Source organism: Lytechinus variegatus, chromosome 13 (assembly GCF_018143015.1).
Source record: "Lytechinus variegatus isolate NC3 chromosome 13, Lvar_3.0, whole genome shotgun sequence".
In the NCBI taxonomy this organism is placed as follows: Eukaryota; Metazoa; Echinodermata; class Echinoidea; order Temnopleuroida; family Toxopneustidae; genus Lytechinus; species Lytechinus variegatus.
This window is the reverse complement of record NC_054752.1, coordinates 18,891,935-18,915,934: the sequence shown is the minus strand read 5'-3', so window position 1 is coordinate 18,915,934 and position 24,000 is coordinate 18,891,935. Positions and strand designations below refer to the sequence as shown.

Sequence of the window (24,000 nt, the reverse complement as noted above, 5' to 3'; positions counted from 1 at the left end):
GGCCTATGCCGCCCTATGGCTATGCCTACGGCCAGTGCAAGAAATTTGATTTCGCAATCAATCGCACATGTGTGTTGTTTGTACACAAAGCTGACGCTGAGCACGTGTGTAATTCTACCACACATCTCGAACAGTCGAACTACACATTTGCAATGTGAACTTAATTTAAACGAAGAAGAATTTCCGATGGCGACGAAGCGCGACAGCTTTTCAAAGCTCTCTATTTTACAGAAGAGGAAAATGCTGCAACAAATGAAGAGGCCACCAGTCTACTACGAGCCGGAGTACGGCTCCAGGCCAGCGCCAGGCCCAGTCCCACTCTCAGTCTGATTATTGAGTCGAGTTTTGGCGATTTGACATCAGCTACGGGTTCGAAGATTGCAGCAAGCAACGACGTTGTGTTCGAGCAGATCCGTTGGTGCAGAGAGAGGTAAGGCGCGCCTAAGGCTAAGCCTAGGCTTTAATTTATTTTTAGTTTATACTAAAAACTTTGGTCTCTGTTAAATTGGTTGTTCCGCCACCAATTACTGTTTAGTGTTGGGCCTGTGGCTGTGACAGTGTGAGTGTTGCTCGATCCACTTACAGAGAAATTAAAAAGAAATATTTTTACACTTAGTTTCCATTAGGGGTCATTCTGGCAACAACTTGTTTAGGGCCCAAAATGTGTAAATGATGCCTGTGTAAAACTTGTTTAGGGGGTGTCTTGAAATACATGTAATGTGGTCACGCAGATGTATAGCAATACATTTGACTGCCCCCCCCCCTGGTGATATTGTTCATAGACATCAGCGGCATGAGTTTTTGACTACATTTGGAACGAGTTGAATTAGAGTCGGTAAGCAACACTAGCTTTATATTGGGAGGAGAGAGCTACAGGTCACAGTAGGTGGTTTCAGACCGCCTCGAAGTTCGCCAGTTCCAGGTATTCTCTGATCAGAAAATTTACCCGATCAGAAAATACCAGGTATTTAATGTGAAAGCAAACTACGCGTAATCTCCCCGAAAGAAAATACCCGCTAAATAGTAGGTACTTGGCGAAATTACGAGAACTTTCGTGGGGATTTTTCCAAGGTCGCAGGTATTTTGGCGATGTGAAAGCAAATTACGGGAACTTCTATCCCAGCGTGTCGTTGGGCGCGCGGCGTGGGTGGCTGCTGGGCTAGAGATTTTGAATCTCCCGCCTTGCCTGCTTATCAGACCACACTGCGCATGCTCGTAACTTCGGGAACTTATCCCGAAGGATGTGTTTCGGGGCGGTGTGAATGCAGGAATAATTAACGGGTATTTTTCAGCCTTAAAAAGTTCTCGTAATTTAACGGGGAATCTTGTGATCGAGGCGTTTGAAACCGCCTAGTGATTCAGTTTCGGTTACAGCCCGATAGACCGCGGGCCCGATAGACCGCAGGTCCGATAGTCCGCGGTGTGTGTAAAATTATGATCAGGACATCATAGTGAAATCCATGTCATCAATAGGTCAAAAGGTCATTGATACGAGTCCATGGGGTTCTATAACGATGACCCACAGGACAAATCTCCCCTGACGTCTACTTCAAGGAAAATATCATCTCCATATTTTTATCGTCGGGGACTACACCCCCACCCCCCCCCCCCCCCCCCCGGGAAAAATGCCCTCTTGACGCCATACGGAGCCTCTAAAATGCCATCGACTTGACGACATGGCGAGATACTTTATCTTGCCATGTCGACTAAATAAGCTTATTATGTCCGCATGGCGAGATACGTTATCCTGCCAAGTCAGTCCACTTATAAAAAGTTATATGTCAACATGGCGAGATATTGTATCTTGCCAAGTTTGACTTAATTATGTTACATGTCAACATGGCGATATATCGGGATTCTAGCTTGCCGGAAATTGTACACTTCATATCTCGCCATGTGGACATATCGACTTGACAAGATAGAATATATCGCTATGTCGAAATAATAAGCTTATTAATTACTTTAATAGGCGGCGGAAGGGGGGGGAGGGCTTTCCCCCCTAAATTTGAGGTGGGAGGACGGTCCCCCCTAAATTTTTAGTTGAGAACCTTTTTTTGGTCGTCAATTTCTTTTCTACGCCCCCCCCCCCCCTAAATTGAGGTAGACCACCCTAGAATATTTTTGCCCCCCCCCCTAATTTTGGTTGATAACCTTCTTTTTTTTTCCTTGTCAAAATATTTTGGTGGTCCCTCCTAAAATTTTGGTTGATTTGCTTGTCAATTTTTTACCTGTGTCCATCCCAAAATTTCAGGTGGATCCCCTAAATGTTTTGCCTTCGGCCGCCAATGATTAATTAAAACATGGTAAGTACCACGCCATGTCGTCAAAAAAATCATTGTCTGGAGAGTAAATCTCTTGGGGGGGGTAACAGTCCCTGGCGTTAAAAAAATATGGGGATAATATTTTCCTTGAAGTAGTTGTCAGTGGGTGATTGCCCTAATTGGGTTATTGTTATAGAACCCATGCAGGCGCGGATCCAGGATTTCAAGGGGAGGGAGGGGGAGCAAATTTGACCTGATGTATGGCGCCCATGTGTACTTTTCGAAAAATGGCGCCCACTCCCTCCCGGCCAGGCTAACTTAAATTATCTTATAATCACATAAAAAAAATAAAGACCACTTTTTAATGTGTTCTTGAAAAAAAAATCTATGAATACAAAATACCAAAAGGTAGGGGGGACACAGGGGCGGTTCCAGCCTTCGCCAATAGGGGGGCAGGGGGGTGGGGCGGAATTTGTTTCAGCCATATTTTCCCCGATCGGCAGCTCGAAGATAATTTTTGTTTGTTTCTTTGAAGGGGTAGTCCTCATTAGTCACTTCTTGGCTTTATTCTTATAGATTAATACATAAATATCATAATCCTCATTTATATGATGCGAGCGCGAAGCGCGAGCTAATTTTTGGGATATTTTATGTATTTTTTTCCTAAAATTCGAACTGATTCTGGGCAATGTTTGTTATCATGAAAAAGACATGTATGCAACTTAATAATAACTACGAACGCAAAGCGCGAGGGAAATGAACTGATGAAAAAGATACCTGTTAAAGTAGCATTTAACAATCAAAAATGCAAGCGCAAAGCGCGAGCTGAATCTTTTGAAATTTTCACCCAAAGAAAGGAAATTCTAAGCACTTTTTTAAACTCAAGCAGAATAGGTATATGAGTAAACGATTAAAGCAAGCGCGAAGCGCGAGCGGAAAATTTCTAGATTTAGTCCTATAATATTTACTGAACGAGACACTCTATTCATGATTTGTAAATCTTAAAAAATATGAGCATTAATAATGCGAGCGCAAAGCGCGAGCAAAAAAAAAAATATACGTTTTTACCTGGTACCTGTTAAGGACTGCTTGCACTTGCCATGAAGGCGTCACATAATTATTTCAACAATCAAAAATGCGAGCGCGAAGCGCGAGCTGAACATTTTGAACTTTTTAAACGAAAGAATGGAAATTTTCAATCAGTTTTTGTAATCGTGAACAGGATAGCTATGTAATTTAACGAATGATGCGAGCGCGAAGCGCGAGAAGAAAAAAAATCGAGATTTTGACCTAAAAGTGGGCCACTCTGTTCATGTTTTGTAAATCACCAAAAGGATGAGTAATATGGCGTATTCCTAGAATCCTACATTAATAATGCGAGCACAAAGTGCGAGCAGAAAATTTTTGATATTGTGATCTGACACTAGATAATGATTTAAATTACAGAACAAGTTGGGTATCTGAATAAACAGCGCGAGCGTGTTTCATATTTAGACCTAGAATCTAGACATCTAAATACTTTAATCATGAAAATCATGAAACTTTGATAGTCCGATCTGAAAAAAAGAGTCAATTTCAGCTTTATATTTCTAGCACTTTGTAGAAAAATTGTAAGGTGGATATGGATCGCACTTAAAAAAGAGCTGATATTATTATTACTTTGAGTTTTGACATAGGACCGGGACATCCTTACGACATGCCATCATATGAAAATGATGACTATCTTCCTATTCATCTTGATAAGCACGAGATGAAATGAAGGGAGAATTTAATTATTATATTGATATCATATTTATTAATGCCTAATAAGGCGCGAAATCTGATGATATCATGGCATAAAACTGGACATTTCACTTTTGTTATTATGAATAGGATGCATCAGTTTATATATTTTCAACCATTAATGCGAGTGCAAGTCGCGAGCTATAATTTTTGATAAACAGTCATGAAAAGGGGATTTTTAGTAGTTTGTTGTATAAACAATATTGAAACATTTATATAACTCGCCAATCAAATTGCGAGCGTGCAGCGCTCTAGCTGATGCGCCTTACAATCAGACCAGAAAAGGATATTTTGACAACGTTATGGATTACACGAAAATATAGGTACCTGATAAATCAAAATTTGCGAGCGCGTATCGCAAGCAGCAAATGTTAACATTCAAACCATAAAATTTACATTTTACAGAGCACTTTTTAAAAACCAATTGTAAATTACACAAAATAATGAAAGTTCGATTTCCGAGGTGAAATATGTGTTGTATATTGACTTCCAAACTTGATATTCGAACTCCATATTGAACAAGATATGTAAATCACCTAATAGGCAATGTGAGCGCGAAGCGCGAGCGAAAGTTTTATATAGTTGCACGAAAGATTCTTTTTATTTTCCAAAGTCTTCCCCTCATCTTATTTTATGCCTTCGTCGTCCTCTTCCTTTTCTCTTTCTCCTCCTTTTTTCCTTCTTTCTTTCCTTTTTCTTTTTTTTGCTCCGCCAAGAAGGGGGGGGGGGGAGCTCGGCCCCCTGGATCCGTCTATGGGGACAAGGGGCGGAAAAAAAGGTTATCAACGCCAAAGTAAGGTCATCTTGTCCCAAAATACATGTTTTAATTTGATTTAGAATGATGTATTTCTATGATTATCAAAGACCAAAATAGTAGGGACAGTATTTGATATTGTGTCCCCCCTACTATTTTGAGTAGGTGCATGGGACTAGGCCTACATGGGACACGTCCCCCCTGGGATTTCCGCCCATGATGTAAAATCAATGGGAGCACGAAGCACGAGTGATTGGGGGGGGGTGCAATTCGGTTTAACTTCTCACCAGAGTAGGCCCTACTAGAATATTGTGAACGGGAGCTGTAGTTTCTGTACTATTGTTTTAGTATACCCTTCAATATTATCAATGATAACCTCTAGGAAATATGCAATCTCGACTAATTATCCTCATCAGTGGCGTATTTATTCAGCATTGGTGCAGGGGGGGGGGCGAGGGCACCAAGATAAACAATAAATGAAATGGGGTGGGGGTAGACGTTTAAAGAAAATCTGAGATTTTATTCTTAAAAAACACATTAAGGTATCTCACAAGGCCTAAATAAATAATGAGAACGCGAAGCGTGATCGGATTTTTTTTTCCTGTATTTTATCCTGAAAGCCTAATTCAGGGGCGGACCCAGCTTCCGCCAATAGGGGAGGGGCCATTTTTTTCTCCCATATTTTCCCCGATCGGCCGCTCAAAGTTGATTTGCCCAAGTGTCGTAATGAGCCAACAATTTCGAGGGGGCTTGATATGGCGTATCGCATAAAATTAATAAGAAGTTGGCAGTGAGCGAAGCGAGCAAGCAAATATGTTGACACTTTTATCACAAAAATACAAGGTTGTGATAGATTTTGACATAATATTCGAAAATAATAGTATATTTCATCCTAATCCCTTTCCTTTTCTCTCTATTTTTTCTTAGCCTTGATTCTCTCTTTTTTTTGTGTTGGGGGGGGGCAAACGCCCATGTCCTAACAGTCATTTCCTAGATTTACTTTATAAGCAACGTAATGTGTTATAATCTTATAAGCCATAGGCATATGCAAGCTAAAAATTAAATTTCATGTATATCGTCCTGAAAATTTAACATTCTGGGCAATGTTTGAGAACCTGAACAGGACGCGTATGTAACAGATAATTACCATGTTAAATACTGGTCGAAAAGTTAGTCATCAAGACGATACATATTTCAACAATTAAACTGAAAATTTTTGATATTCCAACCTAAAAAGATGAGATTTCAAATCCCCCAATGGGACATTCGACATTCATTTCCATCTCTCCCTTATCTTTCTTCCCATCTTTCTCTTTTTAATATTATTCTCTTCCTATTTTTTCTTCTTTTCCTTTCTTTTCTTTTCTTTCTTTTCCCTCTTCCTCTTTTTTCTCTTTCCCATTACTTATCCCTCTTTCTTTTTTCTTTCCTTTCCCCTTTTTTCTCTTTTATTTTTTTTCTTCTCTCCCTCCCCTTCCACTCTCTCTCTGTTTATTCTCTTCTTTTCCCCTCTTCCTCTATCTCTCTTTTTTCTTATCTTTCTTCCCATCTTCCTCTCTATTTAAATATTCTTCTCTTCCTTCCTCTTTTCTTTTCTTCTTCTTTTTCCTCCTTTTCCTTTCTCCTAGCTTTCTTTTCTTCTCTTCCTTTTCCCTCCTCTCTTTTTTCTCTTCTTTCTCCCCTGTTCTCCCTTTTTCTTTGTCTTTCCTTTCCCCTCGTACTCTCTTTTCTATTATCTTCTTTTCCCATCTTCCTCTCTCTTTTTATTCTCTCCTTTTCCCTCTCCCCTCTTTTTCTTGAGCGGGGGGGATGGGTGAGGCAGTTCCCCCTCGCCCCCCCCCCTTGGATCCGCACCTGATAGAACCCCATGGTCTCGTATCATTTGACCTTTGGACCGCTCGATGACATTTGATATATCTGATCATAATTTGACACGCACTGCGGATTATCGGACCCGCGGTCTATCGGACCCGCGGTCTAACGAACCCGCGGTCTATCGGACCCGTGGACTATCGGACCAGCGGTCTATCGGACCCGCGGACTATCGGACTCGCGGTCTATCGGACCCGCGGTCTATCGGGATGTCCCCTTCAGTTCACTGTTAGACTACCAGCAGTACCAGGCATGGCACAGCTAGGTGATGCCAAGCAAATGATAATAACATTAAAAAATCAATAGATAAATTTGAAGTGAATGAACGAGAAGTCTAAATACTTGTTATTTTTGGTGTAGGGTGCATAGGGAACTCTTTCCATTTTTTATTTCAAAAGTGATATTTCAAGGAATGAAAAAAACAACTGTAATGCGAGTGATCTACACAGGATTTTTATAAACTGGGAGTTTTATACTGGTGAAACAGTTTTAGGCCTAGAGGGATCTATTCTCTACTCTGTGTTCTAATTCTATGACTATGTGTGTCTTAATGAATGAAATAGATTTGTGCAATGGAAAAGTCAAGCAATCAATGTAAAATCTGATAATGTAAAATTAGATAATGTAAAATTAGCATATTTATCAAATAACATTGAAACAATTTTTTAAGATTATATCTGACCTTAAAGGGGAAGTTCACCCTGACAAAAAGTTTATTGTAAAAATAGCAGAAAAAATAATAAAAGATATTGCCGAAGGTTGAGAAAAAATTCATCAAATAATTAAAAAGTTATTAGAATTTCAATTATTTGATTTGTGACGTCATATGCGAGCAGCATTCCTACATAGCGAATGGTAAAAAATCAATGAAATGTCATTTTCTCAGAAAATTGAAAATGGTTTTTACTGTAACTTTTGTATATCAATAGACAAATCGTTTCACACCCGATCATGAAAAGAAAACAAAATTAAGTCATCAGGAACCATACAAAATTTGAAATTCATACATTTTATATTACATAACACATGGGGCAGCTGCTCGTTTATGACGTCACAAATCCAAAATTTTGAACTCTAATAACTTTCTTACTCTTTAACGGATTTTCCTCAAACCTTCACAGATATTTTTTACTATTTTTTCTGCTATTTTTACAACAAAGTTTTCTTCAGGGTGAACTTCCCCTTTAACACCACAACTATTTTGGGGGGAAGATAATCTTGTAATGATATGAAATGGGGTCTAGAGGCATTCCCTTTGGGGAGATGAACCAAGCTGAAGATAAGCTTTACATGCTTTTCCTTTGTTTATCATATTTAGAAAGTTACACATTACGTACAGGTTTTAATTACCTACCACATGCATGCAAAAGTGAATGCATGGTTAGAATTACATTAACTATATCCCAGGTAAATCAAGTTATCGCCTTATATTAACTGGAATGAACCTATAGCCTGAATATTTGCATACTTTTATACATAGCTAAGCATAGTATTAAAAGAAAGAAGAAGGTTAGCCTTGGTCCTACCTAGGCTACATGTACCGGTACATTGTATGATGTAATTATTCTAATTTTCCTTTCTGAAGTCTGGATTTTTTATCTTTTGTCAGGTGGAACTTGAAGTGTTCAGTGAAAGCAGTGTTGTTCAAAGAGAGAAAGTACATCCATGTACACTACAACATGAACCCCATGCAAGTGAAGTTGAGATTCAAGCAGGTATATTATACGTTTTGAGTAGTTTACAAATCCATATAAAATTGCCTCCTGAAATGTGGCATCAAGGGCAAGCAAACTCAAACAAAAATCGATTTTAAAAAGACGGAGGTTGATATTAGGTAATTTTAACATGTTGTAAACATTGTATTTATGGAAGCAATTTAGTTGTTTTTATATGGTCTTATGTGAAGTTGAAGGATTTAGATGATTTCTTTTCCCTTTAAACTTTTATTAAACAAAAGGTACTGATGCAATTATTTGCATATTATAGAGCCCTCTCTGATTTATATTCTTTATGATGTTCCACCTCTTTAAAATTCTGCTAACATTTATTGAGGACTATCTCTAAATGAATGATGGGTGAAAGGTTTGATCTAAAAATGATTGTATTTGTTGTTTAATTTTTGGTTCTTTAAACATGCTTACAGGTGGCTACTCAACAGAAGTAGATTTCCCTTTCAAAAAGTCGGATTGTTACATTTCTGAAGTCGATATTAACTTTAATTCACCAGGTATGTCTTTGAAAACTTTTTCATGAAGATCGATACAATTACAAAGTACATTTGCATATACATGCAGTGATTGCAGTCTATTTTGCATGATATATGTGTATGAATTTGTATCTCATTTTTTGAGCCTGCCAATTTCCTGAAGACTCTTGTAAACATGAGTTTCTCCAAATTAGTTCATATTTTATCTTCGCCGGATATTTTTTGAAGAAATTGAAAATTAAAGGAAAGGTTAGAATAATAAAGTTTCCATGTGCACTGTGACCTATATAGCTGCCATCTAGGATTTTTCAAAATGGTCGCCCAAAACAGAGTTTTTTACTCAGCTTCTGAGTAACCTAGAATCATGATTTTGACACCAAATCCATCTATTATGAGGTCAAGAAATCTATTCATATAAAAATAATCAACTTAATTCAAGAAAGAAAATCATTTTTGTCTCACCTGCGAAGCAAAGTGAGACTATAGCGCCGCTTTTTCCGACGGCGGCGGCGGCGGCGACGGCGGCGGCGGCGTCAACATCAAATCTTAACCTGAGGTTAAGTTTTAGAAATGACGTCATAACTTAGAAAGTATATGGACCTAGTTAATAAAACTTGGCCATAAGGTTAATCAAGTATTACTGAACATCCTATTAGAGTTTCATGTCACATGACCAAGGTCAAAGGTCATTTAGGGTCAATGAACTTAGACCATGTTGGAGGAATCAACATCGAAATCTTAACCTGAGGTTAAGTTTTTGAAATGTCATCATAACTTAGAAAATATATGACCTAATCATGAAACTTGGACATTAGGTTAATCAAGTATCACTGAACATCCTACATGAGTTTCACGTCACATGACCAAGGTCAAAGGTCATTTAGGGTCAATGAACTTTGGCCGAATTGGGGATATCTGTTGAATTCCCATCATAACTTTGAAAGTTTTATGGATCTGATTCATGAAACTTGGACACAATAGTAATCAAGCATCACTGAAAATTTTGTGCAAGTTTCAGGTCTCATGATTAAGGTCAAAGGTCATTTAGGGTCAATGAACTTTTGCCGAATCGGGGGTATCTGTTGAATTACCATCATAACTTTGAAAGTTTATTGGTCTAGTTCATTAAACTTAGACATTAGAGTAATCAAGTATCACTGAACATCCTGTGCGCGTTTCAGGTCACATGAACAAGGTCAAAGGTCAATGAACTTTGGCCGAATGGGTGTATCTGTTGAATTACCATCATAACTTTGAAAGTTTATGGATCTGATTCATGAAACTTGTACATAAGAGTAATCAGGTATCACTGAATATCCTGTTCGAGTTTCAGGTCACATGATCAAGGTCAAAGGTCATGTAAGGTCATTGAACTTTGGCCATGTTGGGGTTTTTTGTTGAATAACCATCATATCTCTGTAAGTTTATTGGTCTAGTTCATAAAAAGTGGACATAGAGTAACCATGTATCACTGAACATCTTGTGCGAGTTAGAGTAGTATTCAAAGTCAGCACTGCTGCTATATTGTACCGCATGATGCAGGTGAGACGGCCAGAGGCATTCCACTTGTCATGATATTTTCTGCCTTTTCTATGTAGCTGCATGAGGTTCACAAACTTCAACAAAGAATTTTGACTAGAAAATTACTTAAAATTGGTAATTTATTCAAAATTTATTCATTATCACCAAGAAATGCTTTATTAGTTGGTCAACTTTTTATTTTTTCCTACATCTGGTGGAGCTAAATGAGAGTCACCAAACTTCCACACAGAATTTTAAAATGTTGACTAGAAAATAATGCTAGTTTATGTGATATTTATGCAAAATTTAATAATAAATCACAAAAAACACTTATTTCTCCTTCATTTGTCAATTTCAATTTGTTTGCTTTATATGATAGCTCTAGGTGGGGGATGCAAAATTAGAAACTCATTAAATATGCTACATGTTTTTCATGCATGTTTTTCAAAACTCAAGAAACCGAATTTGAATTTTATTGTTCCATCTGATAGCTACATGGGGTTCACCAAGGTTTTACACAGAATTCAAAAATTTTGACTAAAAAATTATTTATGCTTTATTTACAATTTTTTTTCACAAATCACAAAAAATGTTTTTTTCATTTATTCATCAATTTCAATTCTGTTTCCTCAATTTATGTCGCCAATACAGTGACGTACCTAGGATTTTCCACAGGGGGGGGTAAAACCGTCCGCCAAAAAAATTGACAAGCAAAAAAAAAGGTCTTCAATTACAAATAAAGGATTTCGTACCAGAAAAAAATTGACAGGCAAAAAAAAGATCTTCAAGCTCATCAGGGGGGCAAGGATACGTCCTTTGCATGGGTTGTGGCTTGTAGGTACATGTATGCTAGTGCACCAATATAATTCACTACATTGTCAACTGGGCTGAAGTTAAAAATTGCGTTAAATTTCTTTGCGAGTTGGCGGATGAGCTCCACATCATTGATGTGCTAGTATTGTATTAATTTACCTTTTTAAAGTCAATGATTAAGCCCACCAGTTGCTGAAGTAACCTTATTTTATGATTTGGCCTGATAACATGTAATACAACTACTACTACTACTAGCATCATTAGTGTATGAAAAGTAGGAATGGAAATATTTCCAAAAAAAAAATAAGGGAATAGTCTTGTGTATCATTTGACAGAAACCCAGATTCATTAAGTTGTGTATGTGGTATTAATGACCATGTGCCATCCATTGACCACCCATTAACAAAATAGATGTATCAAATAAACCCATATTGATGTTCTGAAAGTATTATTTAGACAGATATTTGTCTCTAAATTATTTTGGAATTTGTTCTTCCTGAAATGCAAAACAAGAGTATTTTCCTAATTTTGTATTCAAGGAAATTTAAAACTTGATAAAACCTTTCATTGATACTTCTCTGCAATCAAGACAGGAAGTGCCTAATTACTGTGTCAAAGTTGCTCTAAGCTGATTTGAATGAGTTATAATCCTCTTTTTGTCACCTTGTACAATAGTGTGAGGGTAAGTGTGCCTCAGTAGACTCCCAAATTTAATCCCTCTTTTGTCAAAAGTAAACATCTGTGGGAGTCAAAGTTCTTCTCTTGGTAATGATGTTGAAAACATCCAATACTCATATCTTCAGATTCAGATTCATTTATTATTGATCCATGATAATTGGCTCCACTTTATATGTTTGTCATTTTGCCTCCGAAGAAGATTCTGCTAGGATCAAAAGTTTAAGCCCCTTTTGACTCTCCATGATAAAATACATAGAAATTTGGCCTCCACTGGCTGTATATACAAATGATATAAATTGTACAAACACAAATGATAAAGTGGGCGAATATATTGGAAAAAAAATACACATAAACAATTCAAACATATATTGCAATACGACATAGAAGGGAGATGTCAAATATATATATATATATCATTATGAAGCTAAGTTTCCCCTATTTCTGTTGGCATATTCAACTGAAAATTTATTTCTGGTGATTTTTGTGGGGTTTGTACTTTGTAGCAATGTCAAAATTGATATTTCCCCAAATATTACCATTTCACTAAGCTACATAAATTTAAAGTGAGTTTAAGGATATTACTTAATTTCATACACTTATTTGTATGATTAATTCTTAGAAAATATTTGGTTATATTTCTCCATTTTACTGCACCTTCCAGAATTCCAGGGGTGCTGCCTGTGGAGAATAATAAATGAATCACTCCAAGGCAAATCTAGCACCTCTGCTTCCCAGGGCCATGGCATCATAATGCTTTTTTTGTTCAGTAGAAAAATGCTCTTTGAGAGGTTTGAAGGCAAGGGGGTTAAGATCAGTGCAAATACAAATGGAAATCTATCCTTAAATTGTTTAAGGCAGGTTTTTAGAATGCTTAGTTAATAGGTTACCAAAACCTAGTTGATATCATAGGGATCTCTGAATGAATGATTAAGCCCACTAAACCATACAGTAGATCTGAAGCTTTAGGCAATAATTTTGTTAGACTTCTTTCAACAGTTCTGAGATCTACTGAAGTATCAATAAGTGATTTTAATTTGTATTTTATCTATTCAAGGTCAACCCTGAGGAAGAAAACGTCAGATGGTATGTTTTGCTGACATAGAGACAGAGTCTGACTCCTCTCATTGCTCTGAAGCTGTATCATGTACGTGTAGAAGGAACTTCAGCAAAAGTAAGCTATTTTTAAATTAAAATTTCACATAATGATAATTTTATGTTACATTTTGCCATTTTTTTTACCTGTACAAACCACAATGTAACTTGTAAGGTAATGACGATAACAGCAGGGCCCGCAGGGAGATCAGGTTTTGGAACTGCATGAGAGGCTACCCTACATGTAGTTATTAAATGAGCTACTATGGGCTAAGGAACGAATGAGAGCATTTGTCGTTTGATAAATCAATTGGAATCTTAATTTGTAACTGTCAATCTAGATTTAACCGTATGTTAGACTGACAAGAGTAATCTTGATTTGGTAGTCATTGCATTTTCATATTTATGTTGTCACTACACTTGGGAAATTAATTTTAAACTATGTCCATGTCACAATATCACAATTTAAAGGTATTGTTTAACTTTGTGAGCAGCCGATTTAAAAAATTCTAAAACCAAGATGAAACATGTGTACAAGTGCATGTATTAGAACTAATAAACCCTGAAAACAACCATTATTGAGAATGAAAAGCTAAAACTACAAGGCAAACCCCGATTTTGTAAATAGGCGTCTTATAGACACCTAAATAGTACACATAAGTGTATGGGATGAAATTAAGATGGTGTTTCCGGTCACTTATATTTCAATTTTTGAAGCACTAAATAATTATTTTCGAACGCAATTTTTTTCTGGGCTTCATTTTTGTAACATATCACAGACACAGGTGACAAGTGTGACCTTCTAGCTCATATTTTTTTAAAGTCAAACCAATGTTAACCAATCACTTTAAGGTCATTTCAGGTTAACTCGCATTTAACGGGGGGGGGGGCTTGGAGGGTGTCCCCAACAATTTTTTTGTCTCACCTGCGAAGCAAAGTGAGACTATAGGCGCCGCTTTTCCGACGGCGGCGGCGGCGGCGTCAACATCAAATCTTAACCTGAGGTAAGTTTTTGAAATGACATCATAACTTAGAAAGTATATGGACCTAGTTCATGAAACTTGGCCATAAGGTTAATCAAGTATTACTGAACATCCTATTAGAGTTTCATGTCACATGACCAAGGTCAAAGGTCATTTAGGGTCAATGAACTTAGACCATGTTGGAGGAATCAACATCGAAATCTTAACCTGTGGTTAAGTTTTTGAAATGTCATCATAACTTAGAAAATATATGGACCTAGTTCATGAAACTTGGACATAAGGTTAATCAAGTATCACTGAACATCCTGCATGAGTTTCACGTCACATGACCAAGGTCAAAGGTCATTTAGGGTCAATGAACTTTGGCCGAATTGGGGATATCTGTTGAATTCCCATCATAACTTTGAAAGTTTATGGATCTGATTCATGAAACTTGGACATAATAGTAATCAAGCATCACTGAAAATTTTGTGCAAGTTTCAGGTCTCATGATTAAGGTTAAAGGTCATTAGGGTCAATGAACTTTGGCCGAATCGGGGGTATCTGTTGAATTACCATCATAACTTTGGAAGTTTATTGGGCTAGTTCATTAAACTTGGACATTAGAGTAATCAAGTATCACTGAACATCCTGTGCACGTTTCAGGTCACATGACCAAGGTCAAAGGTCAATGAACTTTGCCGAATTGGGTGTATCTGTTGAATTACCATCATAACTTTGAAAGTTTATGGATCTGATTCATGAAACTTGTACATAAGAGTAATCAAGTATCACTGAATATCCTGTTTGAGTTTCAGGTCACATGATCATGGTCAAAGGTCATGTAAGGTCAATGAACTTTGGCCATGTTGGGTTTTTTGGTGAATAACCATCATATCTCTGTAAGTTTATTGGTCTAGTTCATAAAAAGTGGACATAAGAGTAACCATGTATCACTGAACATCTTGTGCGAGTTAGAGTAGTATTCAAAGTCAGCACTGCTGCTATATTGAACCGCGTGTTGCAGGTGAGACGGCCAGAGGCATTCCACTTGTTTTCACTATGCAGAGCTTTGCGCAATTTTTTTACTGCGCTGCTCCCTGACTTTTTCTTTTAAATATTGCACATCTTTTGTGATGCCTGGGTATGCGTTTGAGAAATAACACATTTTGAAAGCACATACATGTAAGACCTTCAATTGCTAACATAAATGTATGCACATTTTTCTTTTGTTAATGTTTTCTGCTATTATTGATTGTGAAAGGGTCAGGGTTGGCTAATTTAGATCACTTTGATTTAAATCATGATTAAAATCACTTCCATTGAAACGTGTACAAATTATTGACAATTTTTTTATTTGTGGCTATTTTCTTTTTAATCAAAATTGAAAGATTTTATCAACTTCATATCATCAAGACATGAATAAATCCTTCATATCTACTCTCCAAACAATTGAAATCATGTCATTAAAATCAGGATAATATTGCATTATAGCCTATAAAGTGATGAACACTCGCCCCCTACTCCACTTGCACGATGATTTTTAAAAAATCATTGATTTTAAATAACTTACATTGAAACATGTACAGATGATTGACATGTGGCAGTAATATTTTTTTACTCAAATTAGAAAGATTTTATCAACGTTATATCATCAAAACAAAATCCTTCATATCTACTCAAAACAATTGAAATCATATGTTTAAGACTGGTTGATCATGCAATATAGCCTATATTGGTTAAAGGACAAGTCCACCCCAACAAAAACTTGATTTGAATAAAAAGAGAAAAATTGAACAAGCATGACACTGAAAATTTCATCAAAATTGGATGTAAAATAAGAAAGTTATGGCATTTTAAAGTTTCGCTTCATTTCACAAAAACCTGCACATCTCGGTCGGTATACAAATGAGGAACTGATGACGTCACTCACTATTTCTTTTGTATTTTATTGTATGAATATGAAATATTTTAATTTTCTTGTCATTGTCATGTGAAATGAAGTTTCATTCCTCCCTGAACACGTGGAATTCCGTTATTTTAACATTTTATGCTTCAGGCAAGGAGGTCCTTACCGTAAAATTCGTACAAATCGAAATATTGTATAATTCAAACAATAAAAAACAAAAGAAATAGTGAGTGAGTGACATCATCGACTCTCTCATTTTGATGTAACTGGCTCGTTCATATAACTATTTTGTTAAAAATAAGCGAAACTTTGAAATGTCATAACTTTCTTATTTTACATCCGATTTTGATGAAATTTTCAGCATAGTGCTTGTCTGATATTTCTCTATTGATTCAAATCAACATTTTTCTGAGGTGGACTTGACCTTTAACACTTTATACGCAGCTGTACACCCGCAGCAATAATGGTACTCCAGAACAAAAAAAAATATAAAAAAAGGAATTCAAAATAGTAAAAACTTAATGTATACTATCCTGCCTGAATAGCCAAGGCCTGTTCAGACTTTCTGTACAATTGTGCTCATTCAGCAGGTACACTGAGAAAGGTTCAATAATGCACAGAAAATGCTCCTGCCAATCTTTAAAATCATGGTAACAACCATATAGATCTAGTGCCCTTTGCCACAAATGAGCATTTACTTTTATACATTTCTCATTGAATGTGTTGAATTGAGTGCAATTATACACAAAATCTGCATTGTCCTTGGTTTTTGTCTCACCTGCATAGCAGAGTGAGACTATAGGCGCCGCTTTTCCGACTGCGGCGGCGGTGGCGGCGGCGTCAACATCAAATCTTAACCTGAGGTTAAGTTTTTGAAATGACATCATAACTTAGAAAGTATATGGACCTAGTTCATGAAACTTGGCCATAAGATCAATCAAGTATTATTGAACATCCTATTAGAGTTTCATGTCACATGACCAAGGTCAAAGGTCATTTAGGGTCAATGAACTTAGACCATGATGGGGGAATCAACATCAAAATCTTAACCTGAGGTTAAGTTTTTGAAATGTCATCATAACTTAAGAAAATATATGGACCTAGTTCATGAAACTTGGACATAAGGTGGATAAAGTATTACTGAACATCCTGGTACATTCATGCCCTGATGTTTTTGATGATTTTACAGAGCGAAATGCAGCCTGTCTGGAATTAGCGGCAATACTGAGAATGAAATGCTGCAGAAGTTATTGTCTTCATAAAATATAAAGAATAGATGCAAGGCCCGCAGAGGATTTCAGAACAAGACTCTAGCAGATCAGAGGCTATGGATTTCGCAGTACCTAATTGAACATCACAACTTTGTAAACATGGATGGAGACTCATCCTTGGGATTACTATGACCCGCTTATGGAAGATGGAGTCAGGATTAGCAGGTAAATGTTTCAAGAGGTATCCTTAAAAGGTCAAGTCCATCTCAGAAAAATGTTGATTTGAATCAATAGAGAAAAAGCAGACAAACACAATGCTGAAAATTTCATCAAAATCGGATGTAAAAGAAGAAAGTTATGACATTTTAAAGTTTCGCTTTTTTTCAACAAAATAGTTATATGAACGAGCCAGTTACATCCAAATGAGAGAGTCGATGATGTCACTCACTATTTCTTTTGTTTTTTATTGTTTGAATTATACAATATTTCAATTTTTACGAATTTGTGACAATTAGGACCCCCTTGCCTGAAGCACAAAATGTTAAAATAATGGGATTCCATGTGTTCAGGAGGAGTGAAACTTCATTTCACATGACAATGATGAGAAAATCAAAATATTTCATTTTTCATATAATAAAATACAAAAGAAATAGTGAGTGAGTGATGTCATCAGTTCCCTCATTTGCATACCGACCGAGATGTGCATATAACTGTTTTGTGAAATGAAGCGAAACTTTAAAGTGTCATTGCTTTCTTATTTTACATCCGATTTTGATGAAATTTTCAGTGTTTGCTTGTGGATTTTCTCTTTTTATTCTAATCAAGTTTTAATTGGGGTGGACTTGTCCTTTAACATGACTAGTACCATTCTTGTAAAATTAAATCATCATACGTACTTTAAACTTTCTTTTTTTTCACTTAATTTATTTATAAGGGATTATAGTTTTACATGTTGTCTCTTAGGATCTGGTTCTGCTATTATCATTGGTGCAGGAGCTAAACCCAGCAAGCTTATAGAGGACAATTTTTTGGTTCACTTGATAGTCACAGATGTCTTTTCCCAAACATTACAATTATTCAAGCACAAATTCAATGTGAAAAATGGGTCTCTGTGCTCATTTAGGAGATGGGGAAGGGAGTCTGCTTGTTTTAATCTCAAACAAGTCCTTAACTTATTGTTATATGTGCATGCTGGAAAGAAAGATACATGTACATGTAATGAAGAGGAGTGCTGATATGATAAGACAACTGCAGGAGGCTTGATTGTGGGGATACAGAAAGTCAAAATCCTCCTTACAATGAAAGGTGCATTAATATCAAATTTTTCGACAAATACTGGTCTAAAAAATGGACTTTAAAGCATTGAAATTGGACATATATAAGACCTTGGATATCAAAATTTAGTACACCCAACATTTCACCACCAGAAATGTGGTCACCTATTTCTTAACTCGGTCTTTCCATTGCTTGGCTTGGAATTTAGAACGTAGATAATTCACCCAAATAGAATTTCAAAGGGTAAAAATGACCAAGTACATGTACAAGTGTTACCAAGTTCCCTGCAACATACGTGATGGCAGGATATGATTGAAGGATCAAAGGTAATCAGAATTAATTGATTACATTTTAAAGTGATCACAATTTTAAAGCGATAGTGATTGTTGTACATGTGACCAGTGTAAATTTAGCTCAGGAAATAATATGATTATGTTTCTATTGATAATAATATTGTAGAAGATACATATTTATAGTTTCCTTTGCTTTAAATGTACCACCTCGGTATTCATTTAACCTTCAGAAGGATTGGTGACATCTCGTCCATCAAATCACCATCGTAAAGGACTTTGTTCTTTGTCTGTGATGATGTCAATGGTGTGGCTTAGTGAATTTGTCAATAAGTTTGGAGAGAAACTGCCAACCAACAACAAAATCCATCTTCTTCATGCCTTATACATGGAAATGTGTATCGGATTATGAAGGAGGATGTAGAAGAGCAAGGAGGTTCTGTTTGTAGTCAGCAATACTTCTTCCGCAAATGGAGAATGGAAATGTCTCATGTTACCATTCCAAAGGTAGGTGATTCTCGTGAGTATTTGCACTGTATATTTACTAATATTAACTATTATACATTTAACCATAAATAACTGGGCTATTTCGATACCTAAGAAGACTGGGGTGGGGCTGATTCAGCCACTCCCCCGATATGATCTTGTCCATTGCTCTCAATGAAAATCTGCACTCACATTACACATGGCATAATCTAAAAAATGGTAAAATCTTATTTTCAAAAATATTACATTGCTAATAAATACTGCCAATTTATTATGCTAATTTATGCATAAAATAAAAACCTTTCTTCTAACTATCTAAATAAGGCCCTTAAATTTTGCTAAAAATTATTGAATATCGCAATTATTATTTTTGTATATATCATTTCCAGAATTCTGATTGATTTCTTTTTTTTTTATTGATTTTTATGATGGAAATCTTTATTACACTGATCATGGACAACATGATATTTATTATGTTTAATCAGTGAAAGGAAAGTTGGTAATACATTTTTATAAATTTGGGCTAAAAACACTATTTGCATTGGATTTGAACAAAAATTCATGTTTTGGGGTTTGTATGCACTTACAAAATATTGGGTAATTTTGGAACCATGTATTCAGGGGTTGCAAGTTTATTCTCAAAAGTTGTGTGAGACTTAAAAATAAAAATTTAGTCAATGGCGCAGTCAGAAAATTTCGCATGGCAGATATATCACAAAAAAATGTTGAGGGGAAATCTGAATCATAGGGTAAATCATAAAACCAGAGATTTTGCATTTTATTGAAAAATTTGAAATAACTTCCTATTTCTACCACATTTCATGAAGCTGTTTTGAGACCAAGTAGATTTGATATACTTGACTATGTATTCCCCAACATAAACACAGGTCTTTAGGTGATCTACAATAATAGAGCATACTTTGCTGGCTTTAGCAGTGCAGCTGCTACAATGGTATAGCACCCAACTATGATGATGTTAACTACTGTTCCTCGAAAAACTAAGAAAATATACATTGTGTAATTTTTCTCTTTATTTGTTCATTCCAGGTGAACCGGTTTTTGAAATGCGACATATGCACCAAACTGAAATCTTGCCTAGAGAAGACAACTGGCAGAGAAGAGAGACAAACTTTACTGCAAGAAAGAGAGTCACACCTTTTCCAGCAAAAGTAAGTTTCAATGAAATATTTAATAGTGTATATGTACATGTATTTAGATTTAATCATCACAGTCTTCCAGGATAAGTATTATTTATATGTCATGGATGTCAGCCCGGAAGACTAGCCTCCACAATTATCAATCTTTATTCACTTGCCATCTTTCTTCCCTCTTTTGTGTAAATGTGGTATTTTCAAAGTATATGCAGAGATACGATGTTGAGGCAATTTAAATTCACATTTCAGTGGTACGCAAAAGTTGCAGGGATGAGAACATTCAACACCATATGTAATCCTGGATGTCCATCATGTAATCTAACAGAATGTATTCTAGAATTTGCAATTCCTATTTCTATCAGAAATTTCATGAAGCTTTTTTGTTTTAATAAGTAGAGAATGATTATCTTTTCTAATTTTGAAAACAAATACAGTTTGGAAGCAACATTGCATAGAGAACCATGTGATCTATGTATCAGTATTGTGCAGGTTAAACGGAAAAAAGTCATACAGTCACAGCGAAAGCAACTTTCCTTTCTTTTCAGTCATTGTTGTAGCTAGAAAATTGGTACTGTAAACAGCAAATGATATATTAACAGGCAAAGAGTAATGAGCTAAAAATTGATATTAAATTTTTTTCTGATGTCTTTTTTTAATTTATTATGTAAAATCTTTGTTTTTTCAACTTTTTGTTTTGCATCTTCGATGGACATCATCTGCAATTTATTCAGAATATAAAGAAAATATTATCACTTACTTTTACTGGTAATCAGAAAATGTAGAAATGGTGATATATTTATTGATTTGGCATTACATCACAATTTGCATTGGATCTGTAGAGGAAATCTTGTTTTGGAGCAGTTTTGGGCCTGATGCACACTTTACAAATGTTGTGCGCTGACTAAGGGGTTGCAAATTTGGTTTCAAAAGTTTAGCGAGACTTGAAAAAAACTTTCTTAGAATGAGTCAGCACCAGCTTTTCATGTTACAGATATAATGTAAAATTGTCTGGGAAAGCCCCCCCCCTTTAGGATTAAGTTTTTGCATTTTCAATACAAAAAAAAGTGTACATTCTTATTCCATGAATTATAGAAAAACAAATAGTTATCAAGTATCACTGAAAATATGACATATGAATTCAGGACAATATTTTTCTCAATATTGGGCTGCTATTCTTTGACAATGTTCCATTTAATTATGTTTATTATCTTAACCCTATTTCGCCTGGGCTAATTTAGAATGGCATAGCCCGGGGAGACAGACCTGTTTTTGCTTTCCCCCTTCAAACCTCGGATGTTCATTCCGCTTGATCGCGACAAAAATTTGCATGCACACACGCAAGAAGTAATCTCCACAATTTGATTGTCATTTGTACTAAACTTAATTCAAATTTATGTTTAATCAATTAAATATGTTACCGTAATTAATACATTTAATCATAAGTTGGCTGTGAATCTTTAAAAATACCCACGAAACTGCTAAATTTTGATCTGGGCAGTCTAGACAGGATTATTATGAAATGGTTTAAAAATGGAAATTTTTAAAACTGTTTTTCATTGTTTTTCATTGGAAATCATCTGCAATTTTTTTCAGTCATAACTAACATGAATTCTATTGCTTTTAATCAGTAAAAATAAAAATCGTGATACATTTATTAATGTTAGCTGCATGCAGAATTTGCATTTGATTTGTACATGAAATCACATTTTTAAGCAAATTTTGTTCTTACATACACTTAATGTTTACGTAACATCGTAATTTTGTCTTAAAAGTTGCATGAGGCTTATTAAAGGAAATAAGTCATGAAACATCGCAGCACAATATTTTCTAGTAACAGATTTATCATGAAAGATGTTGAGAGGGCAAAAACAAATTATGAACAACCTATTTAAGCGGTAAGTACCCGGTAAATGTGTAAAAGTAGCCAAATTAATCCTGCCAGTACCCACTTTCCTTAATTTGGGTTGATTGCAGCATAATGTGGTTCAATTTCTTGCTGAAGAAAGTTAACCCATAGCTGGGATTCCAAACACTCAGAATTAATCACTTGTATCCCATAATAAGTTCATGTGCACTATACCACTGTTAACTTGTATTGCCTTTGTAATAAATATTTAGACTTTTCTCATTGTAATATTTCAGGTCCATCTAGGTACTAAGCAGAAAAGGCCTCAACATCCATTATTAAAACTGGGAGATACGGTTGCAGTCTACTTAAAAGAGTTCAGTAATGAGTGGCCACGAGTGAGCAAAGTGTTAGAAATGACTGGAGACAGTGTGAAGCTGCATTAGTACTCAGGATCAGAAACGTCCACGTGGATATCGCCTACCACATCAGTTCGAGGACAGAAGGGTCAGCCGTACACGGGAGAAGTCTCTCTTCAAGAAGTCATTTCTTTCCCCTACAGTCTCACTAAAACAAACAAATTACCATAGGATATCCAGCGTCACGTGAAGAATACTTTGCATGTTAGGTCTGTATGAACATACACTGTATTCATACCAATTTGGAATGAGTTTGTTTGTCCAGGACTCAAAAGCTGTATGTCTATATGGAAGCCACTTGAATTATGTGTTTTTGTGATATTACAATGTACCTATATTTTTCCACATTGGATATGGGGATAATTTCCAGGGTGTATCTTCACATGAGTTTGATCACCTACATGTATCTACATTTAGAAGAGATAAATGCACAATGATTGATAGAGAGTTGGTACCTGAAGTAGGTAATGATTTAACTCTAAATAGACTGGGCTATTTCTACGCCTAAGAAGACTGGGGGGGGGCTGATTCAGCCCCCCTTATGATCTCGGCGGTCGATCGCGCAATCGCGACGAAAATTGGCACACGCATTACCCATGGCATTATCTACAAGACTATAACATCAAATTCTGCCAAAAAACTCATGTCTCATTAATTATGCTAATTTATGCGTAAAATCATAAGTTTGCTCTAATTAATAAAATAATGCCCCTGAAATCCAAATTTTTGTTTCACATACTCGAGATAGGCATCTGATCAAATTTATTTTTAAAAAAATTCAACATCACATTTATTTTCTTATGTATTCTATTGTTTTCTAAATTTCTTATGTATTTCTTTGTTTTTCGACTTTTTGTTTTTTATTGTTTTTTCTATGGAAATTTTCGGGGACATTATTTTGACCATAAAAAAGATGAAATTGATTTATTTTAAGCAGTAAAAGGAAAAATAATGATATATTTATGAATTTGGCTTAAAACACTATTTGCATTGGATTTGTACACAAATTCACGTTTTTTGAGTAATTTTGGGTCTGCATGCACTTACGAAATGTTGCGTAATTTCGGAATCGCATACGCGGGGGTCACAATTTTGGTCTCAAAAGTTGCGCGAAACTTGAAAGTAAAAAGTCAGTGAGCCACGCGGTCAAAAAATTTTGTGCGGCGGATTTATCGTGAAAAATGTCGAGGGAGGGGGGGGCGGAATCAGCCCCCCCCCCCCCCCGTCTTTTTAGGGTTAAGTTCCACTGCCAATGGAAAGTTTACCCTCCCAGTGCTCAAGAGGTAAGCTCCTTACCACGGAACTCATTATGCAGCATTTGCGTATACTGAACAGGCACAAATAACAATTTTCTGTTATGGCACATGTCAGTTATCTCTCAAACAAAAATTTAAAGTCAGACTATGTGAGAAAGAAATTATACATCAACTGGAACCATCTGAAATAGCAGAGCAAGACTATAGGCACCG

General features: G+C 36.0%; 1 long non-coding RNA gene across 2 annotated transcripts; it reads left to right on the top strand.

Moving 5' to 3' along the window:
* LOC121426583 lies at positions 1-22,985 on the top strand. Of its 2 annotated transcripts, none has more exons than XR_005971612.1 (7): positions 1-430; positions 8,279-8,384; positions 8,813-8,896; positions 12,942-13,058; positions 18,860-19,133; positions 20,160-20,281; positions 22,409-22,985. It is a non-coding gene; the product is annotated as an uncharacterized LOC121426583 (long non-coding RNA). The 2 variants fall into 2 exon arrangements; XR_005971613.1 differs by lacking the exon at positions 1-430 and adding an exon at positions 2,270-2,303.
* The last annotated feature ends 1,015 nt before the right edge of the window (positions 22,986-24,000 follow it).